This window comes from Tenrec ecaudatus, chromosome 4 (assembly GCF_050624435.1).
Source record: "Tenrec ecaudatus isolate mTenEca1 chromosome 4, mTenEca1.hap1, whole genome shotgun sequence".
NCBI classification, from domain to species: Eukaryota; Metazoa; Chordata; class Mammalia; order Afrosoricida; family Tenrecidae; genus Tenrec; species Tenrec ecaudatus.
The window spans coordinates 69,740,432-69,762,896 of NC_134533.1; positions in this window are offsets into that span (position 1 = coordinate 69,740,432).

Below are 22,465 nucleotides of genomic sequence, written 5' to 3' on the forward strand. Positions count from 1 at the left end.
ACAAGCTGCGCTGTGTACATGCGGTAAGGCAGCGTATGTAGTAATGCAGCACATGCAGTAACACAGTGTGTATAGTATGAGCCCTCACACAGGCTGCTCTATGCAAACATAGTCATGTCATCACGTTATGGAATATTATCATACCAAACTTTCCAAACCCTGAATTACTGTCACCTCCCTTGGTGATCCGGCATGTTTTGGGTCCCATGTTGTCTTCTGAATGCGATTCTTTTGGGGGGTATCTGTTTTCCGTGGTGAAGTCTGTCTTGCTGCATTCTATTGCCTATTGATTTTACTAGTTTTTGTATATAGCGGTAGTTGCTTGGACACCACCATTTTTGCTGTAAATTGATCTCTTTTAAGAACTATAACTAGGGCTTATTTTTGGAGTAGGGCTTACGGTATATATTTGAGAATTCAATCGCTATGGTACAGCATACTTTTTCAAAATCATTTTTTTTATCCTATTGGAAATGGATCCCAATACTTCTGTCCTGGACCAAAACAGAAACACAGGTCATACAAAGCTGATTTCAAACTTAAGGTGTGTCAAGAGCAGAAGAAAGCAATAACAGTATTGCAAGTAGGGAATTATGTGTTGATGAAAAACAAGTGAGGGAGTGGCGGAAAATGAAAGCTGACTTGGAAAATATTCCAAAGGCTAAAGAAGCTCGATGTGGTTTAACAACTTCATATGGGGCTCTAGAGAATGAAGTGTGTGGGTTATGGAGTGTCGTGAAAATGGTTACTGCGTAACACCGATGGGAAGTCACTTACATGCCCTTCAAATGGCTAAAGACGACAAATTAAAAGCACCATGCGTTGAAAATTTTTTTGTATCAGCAGGATGGTGTACCCACTTCATGAATAGGTTTTCCCTATGTTTGTGGCAAAGAACAAAGATTTCACAGAAGTTTCCAAAAGACCTTGATGAAAAAGTGATGTCATTCCATTCACTCATCATAAAACAAAGGATTCATAACTATGGTCTGGAGATATTGGGAATATGGATGAAATATCTATTACCTTTGTCATAGTAACAGAACTGTGGCAAGTTTGGGAGACAAAACTACTATTTTACTCAGAACCAACGAAATGAATAAAACCATTTCACAGTCATTCTGTCATGTTTGGCTAATGGAACTAGGCTGTAGCCTGTCATTATTTTTAAAAGAAAGACCTTGCCTAAAAAGGTCAAATTCCTACCAAGAATTACAGTGCGTGCACATATTAACAGCTGGATGGATGAAGATGGAACAAAAAAAGTGGCTGGAAGAAATTTGGAAGGGACAACCAGGAGCAACCTTAAAGGAAAAACCATCATTGCTAGTTTGGGATATGGTTAGAGCCCACACATCTGATGACATTAAAAAAATTGGCAATCTTCTCAAGTTACTTTCCAGGTGGGCTTACATCTGTATTGCAGCCCCTAGATGTGTGGCATGAATGGATGTCCTCTGGTCAAGCCTGACTGATGAAGCCTGACATAGAATTGATAGCAAAATGGGTTCGTGATGCCTGGGAAGAGATTCCAGAGGATATGTGCAATGCGCCTACAAGACATGTGGCATTAGTGATGCGATGGATGGCAGTGAAGACAGGACTTTGTATGAGAATGACAGCAGTGATGGTGATGACTGCGAACTCACTGAGGATGACAGTGTCTGTGCTGATAACCTCACACCAGCTAAAGCTCTGGTTGGACATACAGATGAGGAGGAATCCAGTTCTGAAGGATTTGGGCTCTTGTGTTTTAGCTTGGTTGCTGATTGAGCTAAGGTTTTTGTATTTTTAAAGTTATTGTTGATACCATATTGTTTTTGTTGACCCTCTTTTCCATTTACAGAGCTAGTGTACTAGTTTTCTTTGAAATAAATATTCAAAAACATTTAACCTACTGATGTCTCAATTAATGTAATTTTATTGGCATCTAATTTTATTTTGAAATTTACCAGTAGCTGCTGCATTTCCCACCCTAGACTCAGAGTTTAGTCAATACGTTTCCCAGTTTTTGTGGTAAAATTAAGTGCCTTGGCTTATATTTGGGTTGGCTTATACTTGAGTATAAGTTGTCTCAAGGCAAAGGCTAAATTTCCCATAGTCCTTTGCAGCTAGGTGAACCTGTGATACAGTTCCATCTCATGGGAAGTCATTTCTATGTATCAATTTCCAGGAACCTTTCTTTTTTTTTTAATTTTTTTTAAAACAATTTATTGGGGCTCATACAATTCTTTTCACAGTTCATACATATACATACATCAATTGTATAAAGCACATCTGTACAGTCTTTGCCCTAATCATTTTTTTCTCTTTTCTTCTTTTACATTTTATTAGGGACTCATACAACTCTTACCACAATCCATACATATACATACATCAATTGTATAAAGCACATCCATACATTCCCTGCCCCAATCATTCTCAAGGCATTTGCTCTCCACTTAAGCCCCTTGCATCAGGTCCTCTTTTTTTTCCCCCCTCCCTCCCCATTCCCCCCTCCCTCATATGCCCTTGGTAATTTATACATCGTTGTTTTGTCATAGCTTGCCCTATCCGGAGTCTCCCTTCCCCCCTTCTCTGCTGTCCCTCTCCCAGGGAAGAGGTCACATGTGGATCCTTGTAATCACTTCCCCCTTTCCAACCCACTCACCCTCCACTCTCCCAGCATCGTCCCTCACACCCTTGGTCCTGAAGGTATCATCCACCCTGGATTCCCTGTACCTCCAACCCTCATATGCACCAGTGTACAGCCTCTGTCCTATCCAGCCCTGCAAGGTAGAATTCGGATCATGGTAGTTGGGGGGAGGAAGCATCCAGGATCTGGGGGAAAGCTGTGTTCTTCATCGGTACTACCTCACACCCTAATTAACCCATCTCCTCTCCTAAACCCCTCTATGAGGGGATCTCCATTGGTCGACACTTGGGCCTTGGGTCTCCACTCTGCACTTCCCCCTTCATTTAATATGATATATATATACATATATATACATACATATATACATATACACATATATACACGTACATACACACACTTATATCTTTTTTTTTTTTTGCATGATGCCTTGTACCTGGTCCCTTGGGCACCTCGTGATCGCACTGGCCGGTGTGCTTCTTCCATGTGGGCTTATTTGCTTCTGAGCTAGATGGCCGCTTGTTCACCTTCAAGTCTTTAAGACCCCAGACACTATCTCTTTTGATAGCCGGGCACCATCAGCTTTCTTCACCACATTTGCTTATGCACCCATTTGTCTTCAGCGATTCCAGGAACCTTTCTTAAAAGGAAATTGACATATATCTCTAGACCTTTTCTTGTTATTTGTCTCTTTCTTTTATCTTGCAGCCTGGAACATAGAAAGACCATGTGGATGAGGCATAGAGCCACTGAATGGTGACTAGTTTGCCTGAAAGGAACCCAGGTCCCTGAGTTCTCCATAGAACAAAGCCATCATACCAGTCCTGGACTGTGTATGCAGATTCTGTGTAAGTGATAGATTTTGTCTTCTTTAAGACATTTTGTCTTCTATAAATGACTGTAATTTCCCTCACTTGCAGATGAACCTAATCCTAATTAGCACCCAATTTTTAACTTGTTATCAGTTTCTGTTGGGCCACTCCAACTCGTGGCCATCATGTGGACTCACCCAATCCTGGACCATCGCTTAATCATTGATTTAGACCATTGTTATAGCCTAGAAGTAGGTTATTACCATAACTAGAACCAAACTATTTATTTGCTTCATTGAAACAGTTAAACTATCAGGACTCAGAAACAGCAAGATGAAAAGCTAGTGACATTTTCTTAAAGCATTTTATTGGGAGTTCTTACAGCACTTACACCAATCCATCCTGCCATTGTGTTTCGCACATTTGTACATCTGCTGCCATCATCCTTTGCAAAACATTTTCTTTCTGCCTGAGCCCTTGGTGACCTACTTTTTAAAAAGATTTCTTAAAGCTTCCCCTGAATTTGCTTGGGAAATGGATTGCATACTGACTGAGGTGTAGAATTTGAAGTGGTAAGGCATATTCACTCAGAGTGTGTTAATTGTTTCTTGCCACTTTTAGCAAAGGTCTTAGAGAAAAATACCTAGGGCTAGTCGGTGAGCAGAGATTAAAGGAAAACAGCTTGCAATCGAACCTGAGTGAGAGTCTCAAATTTGGAGGGCTTTCAGGAGTGAGATTTAACTGCCATGTTCCCTCTCCCCTCTGAAAGTCACAGTGGTGACCGATGGTGCAGCAGGATATGGGGTATGACCCCAAACCTTTTCAATCAACTTTCATTGAGAATTCTCTGTCGGTCAATAGATACCAGCTTTGTAGCAAAGACTCTTTCTGCCCTTGGAAGCAATTATTCTCTTTTTAAAATTCACTCTATTGAACGTCCTGATTCAATTGCCAAGACAGTCCTGAGGTCTGACTGCTACAACAATGGCAAGGTCATGCCTTCCAGAGCAGGGAGCTCACAGGACCATGGATTGTTATTGGAGTTATACTGCAGATGCCATTTCCTTACACAGTCATTTCACTTGATCTTTTGGTTTTTGTATAGTTTGACTTCAAGGAGCTACTGGAGAGGATGAAACACCATGCAAGGATTCTGGGCTTTGAAGCAGAGGCAGTCGACCTTTCAGAACAGACTTTTCTTCCTTGGGTCTGAGCATATTTTTTATGTGACTCAAGGGCTTCCTAGGTGTTTGGGGTGAGATAGAGGATACTTCTATTTAGAGTGCCAGAATAAAAATGCATCATGTACAGTGGTTTTTCCGTATGTGATTGATAAAATGGGCATTATGAAAAAGCTATCCATGGATTTCAATCTTTTTAACAAAAAAGAAAACCTCACACTAAATTGTTCTACCATGTTTGAACAGAATCTAGTCTGAGGCACCAGAATGACAAGGGCCCTTCAGAGGAGTCCTATAACACAGCAACACGAACTCTGCTAGAAATAGCGAACATCGAATTCATGGTGAAGCTCGGGTGGAAGAATGGTAAAATCAGTGTGCCGTGCTGTTGTTGTGAGATGCCATTGAGCGGGATCCAATTCACAGTGATTCTGTGTGTCTCTACATGTGTACCACATGACAACACACTGTCTGATCTTGCACCATCCTCATGACGATGCTATGTTTGAATCCAGTGTTACAGCCACTGTGTCCATCCTTCAAGTTAAGGAGCTTCCTCTTTTCTTGCTGGCCCTCTACTTTTCTAAACACGATGTCCTTCTCCAAGACTGGACCCTACTGATGACATGTCCACAGCTTCACCGTCCTCCCCTCTAAGGAGCATTCTGCTGCACTTCTTCTAAGGCACATTCGCTCATTTTTCTGGTAACCATGTTATTCATATTAAGTGGTCTTCCTTGTAGGTTCAATATATGGATATCATTCTATCATCCATTGCATTATACTTCAAGATACATCTTAACATTTTCTTTTTAACAATGACTCTGAAGCCATTCCCTTTAAATGTGTCATTCCTGGTCTAGTGTGCCATATGATTTTCTGATTCAAAATCGTCAACATCAGTCCATTTCTTTTTACTAATGCTTAGGATGTCAGTCTTTGTTCCATTTCATTTTTGTTAACTTCCAACGTTCCTTGAGTCATACTTCTTAAATTACACGTTCCAATCATGAATGGGTGTTTGCAGCTGTTCATTCTTAAGGCCCTTGAAAGCTTTCCTCTCTGAGTCATGAAGGTGGACTTTCCTTTGAGGAGGCAGCTCTTCCCGAGGTGTACGTGGGTGCCTTTCAACTTGAGGCGCTCACATGCGGACACTGCATCAGATGATGTTTTTCATAAAGCTTTGAAGCTGCTAATTTTTCATACGTGGCTATTTTCTCCTTCTTCTGAGTCTGGCTTAATCTGAAAGCTCTGCTGAAATTGATGCTTCACAAAAAGCATATCAGGACAATGCCCCAGATAAATCAACTGTTTACAAATAGTTAACCGATTTTAAGAAGGGATGAGATGATGTTGAAGATACAGCCTGGTGCGGCGGCAGGTCATCCACATCAATTTGTAAGAAAAAAAAAATGTTGATCTTGTCCGTGGAAGAGGACCGATGAGCAACAACAGAAGAAAGCAACACAATAGACATCTCAGTTGGTTCCGTTTACGCAGTTCCGACGGAAACATTAACGTTGAGCAAGCTTTCTGTTCCAAGGACCCCAACATTGCTGTGATTAGGTTAGCTGCAGAAAGCCACAGAGGTTCCAGGGGACACTTTAAACAAGCTGGATTATGATCCTGAAACATTTCTTGGAAGAGTTGTAGCAAGAGATGAAACATGGATTTAGCAGTACAGTCCTGAAGACAAAGTAATGACTATTGGCAAAGGGAATGGGCACAGCAACTGTTTTGGGAGTCGCACAAGGCATTTGGCTTGTTGACTTTCTGGAGGGCCTAAGAATGATAACATGTGCTTATTATGAAAATGCTTTAAGAAAATTAGCCAACACCCGCAGAAAAATGCTCAAGAAAGTTTCACCAGAGAGTCCTCCACCATGACGATACTCCTGCTCATGCCTCTCTTCAAACAAGGGGAGTTTTGCCAGAGTTTCAAGTGGGAATTATTAGGCATTTGCTTTACCATCCTGATTTGGCCCCATCAAACATCTTTTTATTGCCTTATCTTAAAAAAAATCTTTAAAAGACACCCATTTTTGTTTTTGTTATTCAGTTAATGATGTAAAATGGACTACATTGACATGATTAAATTCCCAGGACCCTCAGTTCCTTAGGAATGTACTAAATGGCCAATATCATTGCTTACAAAAATGTCTTGCACTTGATGCAACTTATGTTGAGAAACAAATTTTAGTTTCATGTTTTAGCTCCATTTTGAAGTTTTTTGAAATCTCTTCATATTTCTTTAAAACATTTTATTGGGGGCTCGTACAATCCACATACATCCACTATGTCAAGCGCATTTGTACATTTGTCGCCAGCATCACTCTCAAAACATTTGCTTTCTACTTGAGCCCTTGATATCAGCTCCTCATTTCCCCCTCCCTCCCTAACCCCGCTCCCTCATGAACCCTTGATAATTTATAAATTATTATTATTTTGTCATATCTTAAATTGTCTGACATCTCCCTTCACCCATTTTTTCTGTTGTCTGTCCCCCAGGGAGGAGGTTATATGTAGATCCTTGTGATCAGTTCCCCGTTTCCCTACCACCCTTCCCCACCCTCCTGGTATCGCCCTTTCAGCACTGGTCCTGAGGGGTTTATCTGTCCTGGATTCCCTGTGTTTCCAGTTCCTATCTGTACCAATGTACATCCTCTGGTCTTGCCGGATTTGTAAGGTAGAACTGGGATCATGATAATGGGGCAGGTTGCAGGGGGGTGGGGGTGGGAGGAAGCATTTAAGAACTAGAGGAAAGCTGTATGTTTCATTGGTGCTGTACTGCATCCTTACTGGCTAATCTCTTCATATGTTATAGTATGTAGTATATTACAAATTGAGAAAGGAAAGAAAAAAACTAAACTCACGGCCATAAGTCGATGCCGACTCACCGTGACCCTATAGGACTGCGTAGAATTCTACCCAGTGAGTTTTCTAGACTGTTACCTGTTTATGGTAGTAGAAAGCCTGGTCTTTCTCTTGTGGAGCAGCTGGTGGTTATGGACCTTGCAGATTGCAGTCCTGCATGTAAACATAAAGGACTCCTTATATTACATATACACACCTAATGTGTTATATGGGATCCCTGGATGGTGCGAATGGCTAATGAACTGTTGCCAGTTGAAAGGTTGGAGGTTCAAGTTTATCTAGATCCAAGTTTATCTAGATCTGGGAATCGCCTTCTGAAAATGCAGCCATTAAAAACTAAGTTTATGAGCAAAGTTCTACTCTGACACACTTGGGGTTGCGGTGAGTCAGAATCGACTCAATAGTATGTTTTATAATATAGCAGTTTCACATTTTAAATAGTCAAATTTGTTGACCTTCCATTAAGGTTTCGTCAGATGTTAACTCTCCAGAATACTACTAGAAGAACCTCTTGATGAGACAAAGCTGATTTTAATGCTTTACAAGGTCAAAATTGGTGACAAAAACGTACAAGGAATGTAATATCAAAATTTAAATAAGTCTCCACAATTTATCACTAATTTTTCCTTTTGCTTTAGGCTCTAACATAACTTAGCACTACATTATTGTGATTGTTGTCTTTTTAAAAACATTGATATTTTATCAAGCATGGACATTTTTGAATTAATTTTGATTCTGTCAAAATATTTATTTTTGGATATTTTGGTACCTTTCTCCATTGTGCACTCAGCATTGATGAGTCACTGTGCTCACCACGGACCTTGCCCCGGCTATGAATATCCTTCAATACTCTCTGCCAGAAAAATAGCATTTTCACCTGGGACCTGGTCCTTCCTTCTCTTCTCTGCTCTTCTTTCTCTCCCCCAAGAATATCTATCTATCTATCTATCTATCTATCTATCTATCTATCTATCTATCTCTCTATCTATATTCCACCAGTCTCTCTAATAGCCAGGCATAGCCCTGTGACTAGGTTCTGGCCAATGGATATAAGTGAAATTGTCCTGTAGCACCTTTCAGGAAGTCTTACTTAAAACAGAGTCAGTGTTCATATTTCATAATATCTTTTCCATTGTCCAATCAGCTGCATGTAACAAAACATGTTCCCACCTTTACCCTAAGAACAAGGGTCATGCCCTAGGGATGAGGGAATCATTAAGGTCAAAGGAGTCCAGGTCCCCAAGGGTCTCACAGACCCGCCATCACACCCCTGAACAACTGTCTCCTGTTAAATTTGGGCTAGAGAAAAAAAAAACAAAACTTTGTTTTGTTTAAACTATTATATTAGGCTTTATGTCACTCTTAGCCAAACATTATCCTAGCAAATGCATCCCCAGTTCCCGATGTAAGATGATACAACTTGAAACATTTTACAGAAGTTTTGAGAAATTCCAGGGCTAATTACCTCACAGCAAACAGCTTAAAATCACCAGTTACATCTTTCTATTCGTAAGACTGCCATCAAGTCAATGCTGTGGGTCCCAAGACTGTAACTATTGAAGGGCGTAGAAAGCCCAGTCTTTCTCCCTCGGAGCTGCTGGTGGTTTCAAACCTCTGGGTAGTGGTTACCCACTGGGCTATTTACATGAGTTGAAATATTCTTTCTCCCTCAGAGCTGCTAGCATCTCAGAAGAAGAAAAAGTAAAGGTGGGCCTTTGAGACTGAATTCTGGTTTCAGTTGGAGGCTTGGTTAGGATTAGTTAGGAACCATGGTCCACTGGTTTAAGACTACAAGATACGGCAAAGGAGTCTGGGCTGTGCCGTGGAGAAGTGCTGCACAAATAACCTAAGTTTAGTGGCTCAAACCCTCCCAGAGGCACCTTGGAAGACAGGCCTCAGATCTGCTTCCGAAAGTCACGGCCTTGAGAAAGCTATGGAGCAGCTCGGCTCTGGACACGTGGCGCTGCCATGAACCAGAAGGGACTCTGTGCCACTGACAACAGCAACCGACGCAGCAAAGCAAGGGTTTTGAGGAACAGGATTCAAAGAATCTTGGGGTGTAAGCTGTCATATGATGCTTTATGGAAGAGCTGGTAGGCCTTTCAGAAATTGTATGGAACGGAGATGTTTATTTGCAATTTTTATCTTCCTGAAAAGAGTTTCCTGGAATATTCTCATAAAGACAGGGGGATCATAAAGTCATGTTAATATAGATCTGAACTATTTTAATTTATCATATTTCCCTCCCACTTGTGGTCATTCTTCAGCCTGATATTAATATTAGTGGGGGTGAAGAGTGATCAAGATCTTCAGCACCATGTAGGATATACCAATTACATATACGGGGTGGCAGCTTCAACTTCTGTGTAGCAGAGCAGCCTGCTCTTTTCACTGGATGACCATTTCTTAGATCATCAGAAGGCACTGTGAATGCACAGCAGCACTGAAGAGTCTGAGCATCACACCTCTGAACATTGTGACACAGATCTTAAGAGATGCCTCAGGAGAAAACAACGGGAACAATGGATACGGGGGACATGGGAGAGGGGGAGGCGGGGAAAAGGAAGTGGGATGTCAACAAACCCAGGGACAAGGGAACAACAAGTGATCTAAGATCAATGGCGAGGAGGGTGTAGGAAGCCTGGTGGGGCCTGATCAAGCACAATGTAGCTGAGAGGAATTACTGTATCCTGAATGTAGGCCGAACATGATAGTGGGACAAGAGGAAAGGAAAAAGGAAACAGAAGAAAGAACTAGGGGGCAAAGGACATTTATAGAGGTCCAAATACAGGCAGGTACATATATAAGTATATTTTTATATAATGATCGATAAATAGATCTATGTACATATATTTAAATGTTAAGTATTAAGGTAACAGACGGACATTGGGCCTCTACATAAGGACACCCTCAATGCAAGAACACTTTGTTCTAATACCCCTAACTAGGCATTCTGTGATGCTCACTTTCCAGACATCTTCCCCATTGATGACGCACAGCTATCAAAAGATACAGCATCTGGGGTCTTAAAGGCTTGAAGATAAACAAGCGGCATCTAGCTGAGAAGCAACAAAGCCTAAATGGAAGAAGCACACCAGCCTGTGTAATCATGGGTGTTGATAGGATCACGTATCAGGCATCAAAGACCCAAAACAAAAAAAATCATATTAATGTGAATGCGGGGCCATTCAGAGTGTAAACCCAAAGCCCTTCTGTAGACAATTAGAAATCCCCTTACAGAAGGGTCAAGGAAGAGACGAACCAGTCAGGGTGCAGTAGAGCACTTATATAGAATATACAACTTTCCTCTAGTTCTTGCATGCTTCGCTCCCCTTCCCCCCACACACTATCATGACCTCAATTCTACCTTACAAATCTGACTAACTAGAGCATGTACACTGGTACAGATAAGAGCTGGAGAGACAGAAAATCCAGGACAGATAAAACCCTTGAGACCAATGAGGAGAGTGGGGATACCAGCTGGATAAAAGGGAAGGTGGGGGGAAAAGGGTGGAACCGTTCACAATGATTGACATATAACACCCACTGAGGGACAGATACAGAAAAGTGGGTGAAGGGAGACAGTGGTCGGTGTAAGGCATGGAAAAAAATTAGTGGTTTCATGAAGGAGGGAAGTTGGGGGAGGTGGAAGAATGAACTGATAACAAAGGCCCAAGCAGAAAGAAAATGTTTCAAAATTATGATGGCAATATATGTACAAATGTGCTAGACACAATGGCTCTGTATGGATTATGATAAGAGCTGTATGAATCACCAATAAAATGATTTTTAAAAGCAGAGAGAGAGAGAGAAGGAGGGAGTGAAGGACGGAGAGAGAGAGAGAGAGAGACAACCCATGGTCAGTTTGAAGACAACTTCTTGGTGAATGCAAGGTTTGCTGACTAAACCAGGAGAATAGATCTTAACCCCAATTAGACTGTTGAGAGTGGAAAGCACAGTCTTTCTCCCATGGAGCTGCTGCTGGTTTTGAAGTGTGAGCAAGAAGATCGTAGCCCAGCGTCTAACCAGACACTAGGGCTCTCATACAGAAGCCTAAAAGCCTCCATCTCTTCATCAAAGTGGGGAAAGAGAAGATGCAACAGCAAACACAGACCAACTAGTTCATGGGATAAGAACTGAATGTTCCCTTTCAAATTCAACTTGAAAGCAAAAGTACAGGTATACCTTGGTATCAGCTCATTTTCCCACCTGCCCCAGCCTCCCTCCATCATAAACCCTTGATAACGGGGTCAGAGTATGTATGCATTGTCTCCTTAGGCAGTACTGTGAGCAGTGGACAGCGACAGCCACCCAGATTCCTCCAGGAAATCATGTACCTAAGGGCCCTGAACTCTGTCCTCAGAAGGCGGAGGACTTGGTGAGGAAACGGGATCTTCATGCCAGGTAGACTGGTGTCAGGATGTGGAGGAGAGACTGAGGTCTGGAGATGTTAAGATGGTGGAAGTTGTCTGTCAAGAGCCAATGCCACAGTCAATTCTGGGCAAGAACTATGCCAAGTGGGGTCAGATCTGACCCAAAGGAAATCATTTCAAAAGACAGATAGGCATGGAGACCACCCATGCAATCCTGGAAATTGTAAAACTTAACAAACCAAAGCTTTTTATTGTGAATTAGGTGATGGTTTACAAAGTAGATCGAAGGAGGGTTTTTCTGTTTGTTAGTCTGAAACGAACATGCATGTCACTAAAGAATCCAAGTCCACTTCCATCTCACTTCCCTCCCTTTATAGGTGCCCAGACCAGTGTGTAGATTGGAGGAGGAAGGAAGCTGGATGATTTTTAAGACTGTGAGCCTTCACTCTCTTAAACAAGCAAGCAAACAAACGTGTACTTATGTTTTTCAAGAAAAGCATACTCTGTGTGGGTGCACAGCCCATTTGGTCAAATCAAGTCAATAACAAAAGACTCCCGCCCTCGACTCCATGCCGACACAGTGACCCTACAGGACAGGGTGGCACTGCCCCTGTGGGCTTCTGAGATTGTCTCTAGATATGGGAGTAGGCAGCCCCATCTGTCTCTCACTGAGAAGATCCTGGCTTCAAACTACTGACCTTGAGGATTGTAGCCCAATGCTTAACAAATGTGCCACGGGGGCTCCCATTAAACCAACTGGCTAATAATAGATAGTAAGTCCTTAGACCTCCCCATGAGATGATCCTCTTTTTCCCCTCCCCCTGTAAGGTCCTCGCCCTCCCCTCTCCTTGCTCCTGGCCCCATCCCTGCCCTTCTCCTAGTCGTCAAAGTCGTAGCTCTTAATATAAATCCACGTTCCTTTGTCTTTTAATTAAGATATCGTTAAACATTTATCTTTATAAGATTGACTAGCTAGGCTAAGCATAATGTTCTCTAGTCTTGTCCATGTCTGGCAGTGTTTAAGGAAGCCACATTGTTTTTACTGATGTATACTGTTCTATTGTCCGAATGTTCCAGAGCTTGTTTATCCATTCCTCTGTCATGGGAACTTTCGGTTGTCTCCATGTGTTTGCTGTTGTGGAAATTGCCGCAGTAAATGTAGGGGTGCCTATATCTGTATGTGTTGTGTTCTTTATTTCTTTATAGACCCAGAAGAGAATTGTAGGACCATAAAGTAATTGTATTTGCATTTGTTTAAAGACGTACCCTTCTGATTTCCGTAGTAGCTGTCCCACCAGCAATGTACGAGCATCCCAATCACTTCACACCCTCTCTAGCTTTATTATTATTTTCTGTTTAGGTGAATTTTGCTATGAATGTTGGTGTCATAGTTTTTAAATTGTATTGGTTGTATTTCTGGGAAGATTAACAGTTCCACATGGGCGATTTCACAATGTACTAACACACTCATTTTATGAAGCAAGTATTACCTCGATGCCTGAACCAGGCAAAGACATCCCCAGGACGGAAAACGATGGTCAAGTAGCTTGGGTGAATGTAGAGGCCAAAGCAGATGATAGTTTTACATTCAACAATTCATGCACAGTTGGATTCAACTCATCCCTAGAGCCCCCTCAAAGTATCCTTGCGTCTCACGCTTCCTGTAGTTCCTGTTGCCATTCCTCCTCCTTTCCTAACCCTCTGAACCTTGTCTTTGAGGAAGCGCTGCCCTTTTGATCTGAAATGGTTGGTTATTCTAACACTGGGGTCAGATCACTTCCAGAACTGAAGGGTAAGGCCCAGATTCTGAGGCGTCCTACCAGTCTCTAGCTGACCAGTAAGTCTCTGATGATTTTGCGCTCTGTTTCTCTCCCCATTCTGTCCAAGGCCTTCTAATGTGACACATCAGTAGCGGTATCCGGACACCATCTAGTTCTAGTCTCTGGGTTGTGGACTCTGCTGTTCGCACGGTCTGTCCTTTAGTCCAAGCACTAATTGTTTTCATGAGTTTCATGTTCGTCAACTCTGCTTTCCTCTGGGGGTTGAGGGGGAGGGGCCTATAGTTGCACCTAGGAAATTGTAAAACCTGATCTCAGGTCATACAATTCACTATGCAGGCCCACGGGGCAGTGCTGCTGCTGTTTATGTCTCAGGTGTCTTGGGCAAAAGAGTTTACCCTCCCTTCTCTTGTTAGTCAACCTAGATCTATTTCCCCATTTTGCTCCCAACTCCATGCACACAGCAACTTCGACCCTCTCCTGTCAGGCAAGACATTCCGAGCCTAGCTGTGCATTCAGTGTCCTTTCGGAATATGCAGAAACTGAAGGGCAGTGAGCTTCTCTCAACGGGGAAGCACAGTTTGAAAGAGGAGAGTGAGGATGGCTGTATAACTGAAAACATGTCATCGACGTCACGGACTTGTCCAGGTAGAAATGATTCAATTGGTGTATATCCCACCGTATATATTTTGAATAACAGCAAAAATAAAGTAAGTTGTTTAAAAATTCTCCTTTCAGTTGGAACGTCAGGATTCCTATGCAGGGAGCTCAGAGCCATCAGGGCCTGGATACTGGGAGGCAAAGGCACTAGAGTGTTCTCGCTCTCAGTGGACATTAAGGTTGAGCTGGGGTGCTTGACCACATGAGCTAAGCCTGTGGAAGCTGGTTTTGAACATTCAAAATTTAAATAAGAATGAGAGCAACTGCCCCTAAGAACACTTTCACAAAGACCCAATTCACAGAGGATTATTTTAGTCATGATCAATTTCCAGGGGTTTCAGTGAGATTGTCATAACCTAACCTTACACCAAAGATGGCCTCTAGAAAATTAAGGATCTTCTTCATGATTATGATGATTCTCACCTCACTGTCTGCATACTCATCCACTCTGCGAGTGTCAACGGCCAATCCCATGCTCAGGACTCCCAGACCTCTGCCTTCAGTCTCCTCTACTGAACCAGGGGAGAGAGAGACAGACAGAGAGAGAGAGTTAGAGAGAGAGAGAGAGACAGAGAGACAGAGAGAGAGAGAGAGAGAGAGAGAGAGAGAACTCATGGTCAGTTTGTAGACAGATTCTTGGTGATTGCAAGGTTTGCTGACTAAACCAGGAGAATAGATCTTAACCCCAATTAGACTGTTGAGAGTGGAAAGCACAGTCTTTCTCCCATGGAGCTGCTGCTGGTTTTGAAGTGTGAGCAAGAAGATCGTAGCCCAGTGTCTAACCAGACACTAGGGCTCTCATACAGAAGCCTAAAAGCCTCCATCTCTTCCTCAAAGTGGGGAAAGAGAAAGATGCAACAGCAAACACAGACCAACTAGTTCATGGGATAAGAACTGAATGTTCCCTTTCAAATTCAACTTGAAAGCAAAAGTACAGGTATACCTTGGTATCAGCTCATTTTCCCACCTGCCCCAGCCTCCCTCCATCATAAACCCTTGATAACGGCGTCAGAGTATGTATGCATTGTCTCCTTAGGCAGTACTGTGAGCAGAGGACAGCGACAGCCACCCAGACTCCTCCAGGAAATCAGGTACCTAAGGGCCCTGAACTCTGTCCTCAGAAACGGGATCTTCATGGCAGGTAGACTGGTGTCAGGATGTGGAGGAGAGACTGAGGTCTGGAGATGTTAAGATGGTGGAAGTTGTCTGTCAAGAGCCAATGCCACAGTCAATTCTGGGCAAGAACTATGCCAAGTGGGGTCAGATCTGACCCAAAGGAAATCATTTCAAAAGACAGATAGGCATGGAGACCACCCATGCAATCCTGGAAATTGTAAAACTTAACAAACCAAAGCTTTTTATTGTGAATTAGGTGATGGTTTACAAAGTAGATCGAAGGAGGGTTTTTCTGTTTGTTAGTCTGAAACGAACATGCATGTCACTAAAGAATCCAAGTCCACTTCCATCTCACTTCCCTCCCTTTATAGGTGCCCAGACCAGTGTGTAGATTGGAAGAGGAAGGAAGCTGGATGATTTTTAAGACTGTGAGCCTTCACTCTCTTAAACAAGCAAGCAAACAAACGTGTACTTATGTTTTTCAAGAAAAGCATACTCTGTGTGGGTGCACAGCCCATTTGGTCAAATCAAGTCAATAACAAAAGACTCCCGCCCTCGACTCCATGCCGACACAGTGACCCTACAGGACAGGGTGGCACTGCCCCTGTGGGCTTCTGAGATTGTCTCTAGATATGGGAGTAGGCAGCCCCATCTGTCTCTCACTGAGAAGATCCTGGCTTCAAACTACTGACCTTGAGGATTGTAGCCCAATGCTTAACAAATGTGCCACGAGGGCTCCCATTAAACCAACTGGCTAATAATAGATAGTAAGTCCTTAGACCTCCCCATGAGATGATCCTCTTTTTCCCCTCCCCCTGTAAGGTCCTCGCCCTCCCCTCTCCTTGCTCCTGGCCCCATCCCTGCCCTTCTCCTAGTCGTCAAAGTCTTAGCTCTTAATATAAATCCACGTTCCTTTGTCTTTTAATTAAGATATCGTTAAACATTTATCTTTATAAGATTGACTAGCTAGGCTAAGCATAATGTTCTCTAGTCTTGTCCATGTCTGGCAGTGTTTAAGGAAGCCACATTGTTTTTACTGATGTATACTGTTCTATTGTCCGAATGTTCCAGAGCTTGTTTATCCATTCCTCTGTCATGGGAACTTTCGGTTGTCTCCATGTGTTTGCTGTTGTGGAAATTGCCGCAGTAAATGTAGGGGTGCCTATATCTGTATGTGTTGTGTTCTTTATTTCTTTATAGACCCAGAAGAGAATTGTAGGACCATAAAGTAATTGTATTTGCATTTGTTTAAAGACGTACCCTTCTGATTTCCGTAGTAGCTGTCCCACCAGCAATGTACGAGCATCCCAATCCCTTCACACCCTCTCTAGCTTTATTATTATTTTCTGTTTAGGTGAATTTTGCTATGAATGTTGGTGTCATCGTTTTTAAATTGTATGGGTTGTATTTCTGGGAAGATTAACAGTTCCACATGGGCGATTTCACAATGTACTAACGCACTCATTTTATGAAGCAAGTATTACCTCAATGCCTGAACCAGGCAAAGACATCCCCAGGACGGAAAACGATGGTCAAGTAGCTTGGGTGAATGTAGAGGCCAAAGCAGATGATAGTTTTACATTCAACAATTCATGCACAGTTGGATTCAACTCATCCCTGGAGCCCCCTCAAAGTATCCTTGCGTCTCACGCTTCCTGTAGTTCCTGTTGCCATTCCTCCTCCTTTCCTAACCCTCTGAACCTTGTCTTTGAGGAAGCGCTGCCCTTTTGATCTGAAATGGTTGGTTATTCTAACACTGGGGTCAGATCACTTCCAGAACTGAAGGGTAAGGCCCAGATTCTGAGGCGTCCTACCAGTCTCTAGCTGACCAGTAAGTCTCTGATGATTTTGCGCTCTGTTTCTCTCCCCATTCTGTCCAAGGCCTTCTAATGTGACACATCAGTAGTGGTATCCGGACACCATCTAGTTCTAGTCTCTGGGTTGTGGACACTGCTGTTCGCACGGTTTGTCCTTTAGTCCAAGCACTAATTGTTTTCATGGGTTTCATGTTCGTCAACACTGCTTTCCTCTGGATGGGGAGGGGCCTATAGTTGCACCTAGGAAATTGTAAAACCTGATCTCAGGTCATACAATTCACTATGCAGGCCCACGGGGCAGTGCTGCTGCTGTTTATGTCTCCTCAGGTGTCTTGGGCAAAAGAGTTTACCCTCCCTTCTCTTGTTAGTCAACCTAGATCTATTTCCCCATTTTGCTCCCAACTCCGTGCACACACCAACTTCGACCCTCTCCTGTCAGGCAAGACATTCCAAGCCTAGCTGTGCATTCAGTGTCCTTTCAGAATATGCAGAAACTGAAGGGACAGTGAGCTTCTCTTAACGGGGAAGCACAGTTTGAAAGAGGAGAGTGAGGATGGCTGTATAACTGAAAACATGTCATCCACGTCACGGACTTGTCCAGGTAGAAATGATTGAATTGGTGTGTATTCCACTGTATATATTTTCAATAAGTAAATTATTTTAAAATTCTCCTTTCAGTTGGAACGTCAGGATTCCTATGCAGGAAGCTCAGAGCCATCAGGGCCTGGATACTGGGAGGCAAAGGTACTAGAGTGCTCTCGCTCTCAGTGGACATTAAGGTTGAGCTGGGGTGCTTGACCACATGAGCTAAGCCTGTGGAAGCTGGTTTTGAACATTCAAACTTTAAATAAGAATGAGAGCAACTGCCCCTAAGAACACTTTCACAAAGACCCAATTCACAGAGGATTATTTTAGTCATGATCAATGTCCAAGGGTTTCAGTGAGATTGTCATAACCTAACCTTACACCAAAGATGGCCTCTAGAAAAATAAGGATCTTCTTCATGATAATGATAATTCTCACCTCACTGTCTGCATTCTCATCCACTCTGTGAGTGTCAACGGCCAATCCCATGCTCAGGACTCCCAGACCTCTGCCTTCAGTCTCCTCTACTGTACTAGGGGGGGGAGAGAGAGAGAGAGAGAGAGAGAGAGAGAGAGAGAGAGAGAGAGAGAGAGAGAGAGAGAGAGAGAGACGACTCATGGTCAGTTTGTAGACAGCTTCTTGGTGAATGCAAGGTTTGCTGACTAAACCAGGAGAGTAGATCTTAACCCCAATTTGACTGTTGATGAGAGTAGAAAGCCCAGTCTTTCTCCCATGGAGCTGCTGCTGGTTTTGAACTGTGAGCACGCAGATCGCAGGCCAGCGTGTAACCAGACTCCAGGGCTCTCATAGAGAAGCCTAAAAGGCTCCATCTCTTCCTCAAAGTGGGGAAAGAAAAAGATGCAACAGCAAACACCGACCAACTAGTTCATGGGTTAAGAACGAATGTTCCCTTTCAAATTCAACTTGAAAGCGAAAGTACAAGTACACCTTGGTATCAGCTCATTTTCCCACCTCCTCCAGCCTCCCTCCCTCATGAACCCTTGATAAAGGGGCAGAGCCCGCACTGTCTCCTTAGGCATTACTGTCAGCGGTGGACAGCGACAGCCCGCCCAGACTCCTCCAGGAAATCAGGTACCTAAGGGCTCTGAACTCTGTCCTCAGAAGGCGGAGGACTTAGGTATGGAAACGGGATCTTCATGGCAGGTAGACTGGTGTCAGGATGGGGAGGAGAAACTGAGGACTGGAGATGTTAAGATGGTGGAAGTTGTCTGTCAAGAGCCAATGCCACAGTCAATTCTGGGCAAGAACTATGCCAAATGGGGTCAGATCTGACCCAAAGGAAATCATTTTAAAAGACAGACAGGCGTGGAGACCACCCATCCAATCCTGGAAATTGTAAAACTTAAAAAATCAAAGCTTTTTATTGTGAATTAGGTGATGGTTTACAAAGCAGATCAAAGGAGGGTTTTTCTGTTTGTTTGTCTGAAATGAACATGCATGTCACTAAAGAATCCAAGTCCACTTCCATCTCACTTCCCTCCCTTTAGAGGGACCTAGACCAGTGTGTAGATTTGAGGAGGAAGGAAGCTGGATGATTTTTAAGGCTGTGAGCCTTCACTCTCTTAAACAAGCAAACAAACAAACGTGTACTTAGGTTTTTAAAGAAAAGCATACTCTGTGTGGGTGCACAGCCCATTTGGTCAAATCAAGTCAATAAAAGACTCCCGCCCTCGACTCCATGCCGAGACAGTGACCCTACAGGACAGGGTGGCACTGCCCCTGTGGGTTTCTGAGATTGTCTCTAGAAATGGGAGTAGCCAGCTCCGTCTGTCTCTCACTGAGAAGCTCCTGGTTTCAAACTACTGACCTTGATGATTGTAGCCCAATGCTTAACAAATGTGCCACGGGGGCTCCCATTAAACTGGCTAATAATAGATAGTAAGTCCTTAGACCTCCCCATGAGATGATCCTCTTTTTCCCCTCCCCCTGTAAGGTCCTCGCCCTCCCCTCTCCTTGCCCCTGACCCCATCCCTGCCCTTCTCCTAGTTGTCAAAGTCTCAGGAGCCTCACCTTCTCCAACTGAATTTCTCATAAGCATCTCAAACTTCATGCCTTTTAAGAATAAATTATACAACGAGAGTGGTGAGGGAGAAGATGGAAGAGAAAGACTGAGGCCGACCATGCAGGCAGTCACCATAGCAAGCTGCTTGAGCTTCCTTCTGCTCAGGGAGTCTCACACGGCTGACTGCATCAGAATCATATGTAACAGGAAACTCATTAAAATGCAGAACCACTGAATCTGTGGCTTTGAGACTTGGGCCCAGAAGCCTCTATTCAGAACAACCTTTTCAGATGCGTTTTTTATACATGTCAAGCATAGAGAACCGCAGGTGGTAAAGGACCATGAAATTATTTGAAACAATTAGGATGAAAATGCTCTGAGTTGGAATTGACTCCGTGGCAGGGAGTTTGCAGTGGGTACGGATGAAAAAGCCAAGTATTCCTTCCTTAGAATTAGTACACTCAGTCCTTACTTATCAGCAGGGTTAGATCCGAAGCCCAGGTCTCTTTATGTGAAACAGGCATTATTCAAAAGTGGAGGATGATCACATCAGATCACAAATGTAGGATGACTATATAATTGCATAATTGCCAAATGGCACCATCACATAATTGCCAACCACTGACAGTCAAGGCCCTGTCAAGCTGACAGATAGCCTCAACCATCACAGGCAGTGCTGTGTTCACTTCATATCTCAATATTCCTTACTGCCAGACAGCGCCATTCATGTGCAAAAGATGCTGACAGTAGACTTCTTCTTCTTAAGTATTGTTGTAAATGCATGATGTGAGAGAACAAGATAGTTGCTATGTGAAGAATAAGTATAAATTTTTATTCAAGGTGAAAGAGGATGGCTAGGGCCTGGTTGTTGTTATTTCAGGTCATCTGGTTGATTTTGACTCATGGCAAGACCATGTGTTCCAGAGCAGAACTGCTTCATAGCGTTTTCTTAGCTGCAATCTCTGGGGACTTCAATCTCCAGACCCTGTCTTCCACAGTGCCACTGGGGGCTTTGAACTCAATGTTTCAATTACCAATTCCCTAAAAAAATCAAACCCTGGGAGGAGAAAGGGGGAACAGATCACAATGATCTACATATATCCCCCTTCCTTGGGGATGGACAACAGAAAAGTGGGTGAAGGGAGACATTGGACAGTGTAAGACATGAAAAAATAATAACAATTTATAAATTATCAAGGGTTCGTGAGGGAGGGAGGGAGGGAACGGGAAAAATGAGGAGCTGATACCAAGGGCTCAAGTAGAAAGCAAATGTGAGAATGATGATGGCAACAAATGTACAAGTGTGTTTGACACAATGGATGGATGCATAGATTGTGATAAGAGCTGTATGAGCCCCTCAGTAAAATGATTTTAAAAAAATAATAATAAATCCGTTACCCATCAAACCCATTATCATCAGGTCAAATGGTGATCGATGATGATCCTATAGGACAGAGAGACCTGCCCCATAGGGTTTCCAAGCTAAAAATCCATAGAGTCTCTAGGGCAGACCACCACATATTTCACCTGTAGAGAGACGAGTGTGTTCAAGTGCTGACCTTTCAATTACCAGCTGAGCGCTTAATCACAGTAACATCAGGGCTCCCTTTCAGTTCCCACCCAAGTGCAAACTGTTTTCTCCAAGCAAGGACCTTTCCTAGGGTCTCAGAAAGAGGATACATTAAGTATACATTTTTACAATTTTGACTAGAGATTTTTTTAAAACTTAGTGTGTGATCCATATCCAGAAATGCTGACTAAATACAAATAGCTATCATACTAATGATATTCTTGGCTACTAGTCAAAAGATTGGCAGTAAGAACTCAATCAGAGGCATCGTGGAAGAAAGGCCTGGTGATCCACTTCCAGTTAAGCGTACGTTAGGAAGTTCAGTTCTACGCTATAATATACAGTGTTACCATGAGTTGGAATCAACTCAATGGCAGCAGGTATTTTGGAGGTCATTCAACTTTAATATTTTGAGATTGAATCTAAAATTTAAGAAAAATATAATCCATATATAAGATGATGAAACAATCAAATTAATCTGCAATAATTTGGGAAGCTTGCCACCTAGTCTTCCTTTCAACTGTACTCAGAAATTTCAAGTGCAAACTGTCCTTTAGAGTCATATTTCTTAGACATAAAAATATCGGATTTCACAATTACAACTCATCTCAATTTTCAAAAATATTTCAGTTGAACATCCATGTTTATACTAAATTTGCTTACAGATTCAGCTAGTTAATATTAATAAAGACATGCAAATATTTTCTTAAAATGAATATATGTCATGCTGACGATTCCCAATGTTGTAGTCTATAGGAAATACGGTCTATTAAACACAAAAAAGGGAAATCTTTTTAAAGTAAAGTGAAAGGTTCAATTTCCAGCTCCAGCTTTCATTATTAATCACTCTTTGAGGTTAAACGCACTTAGTTGAAAAGTCCCCAAGTTCAGCATAACCATTTTCAAACAGTAATCTCTTTAAAATGCAGATGTTGAGTACCAGTGATGTGATTTCAACTCACGAGACAGAACCGAGCTGCTCCTTGGGCTTGGCTACACTGTGTGTATTTCAGGAGCTCTTCCCCAGCTCCGTCTCCCGTCGAG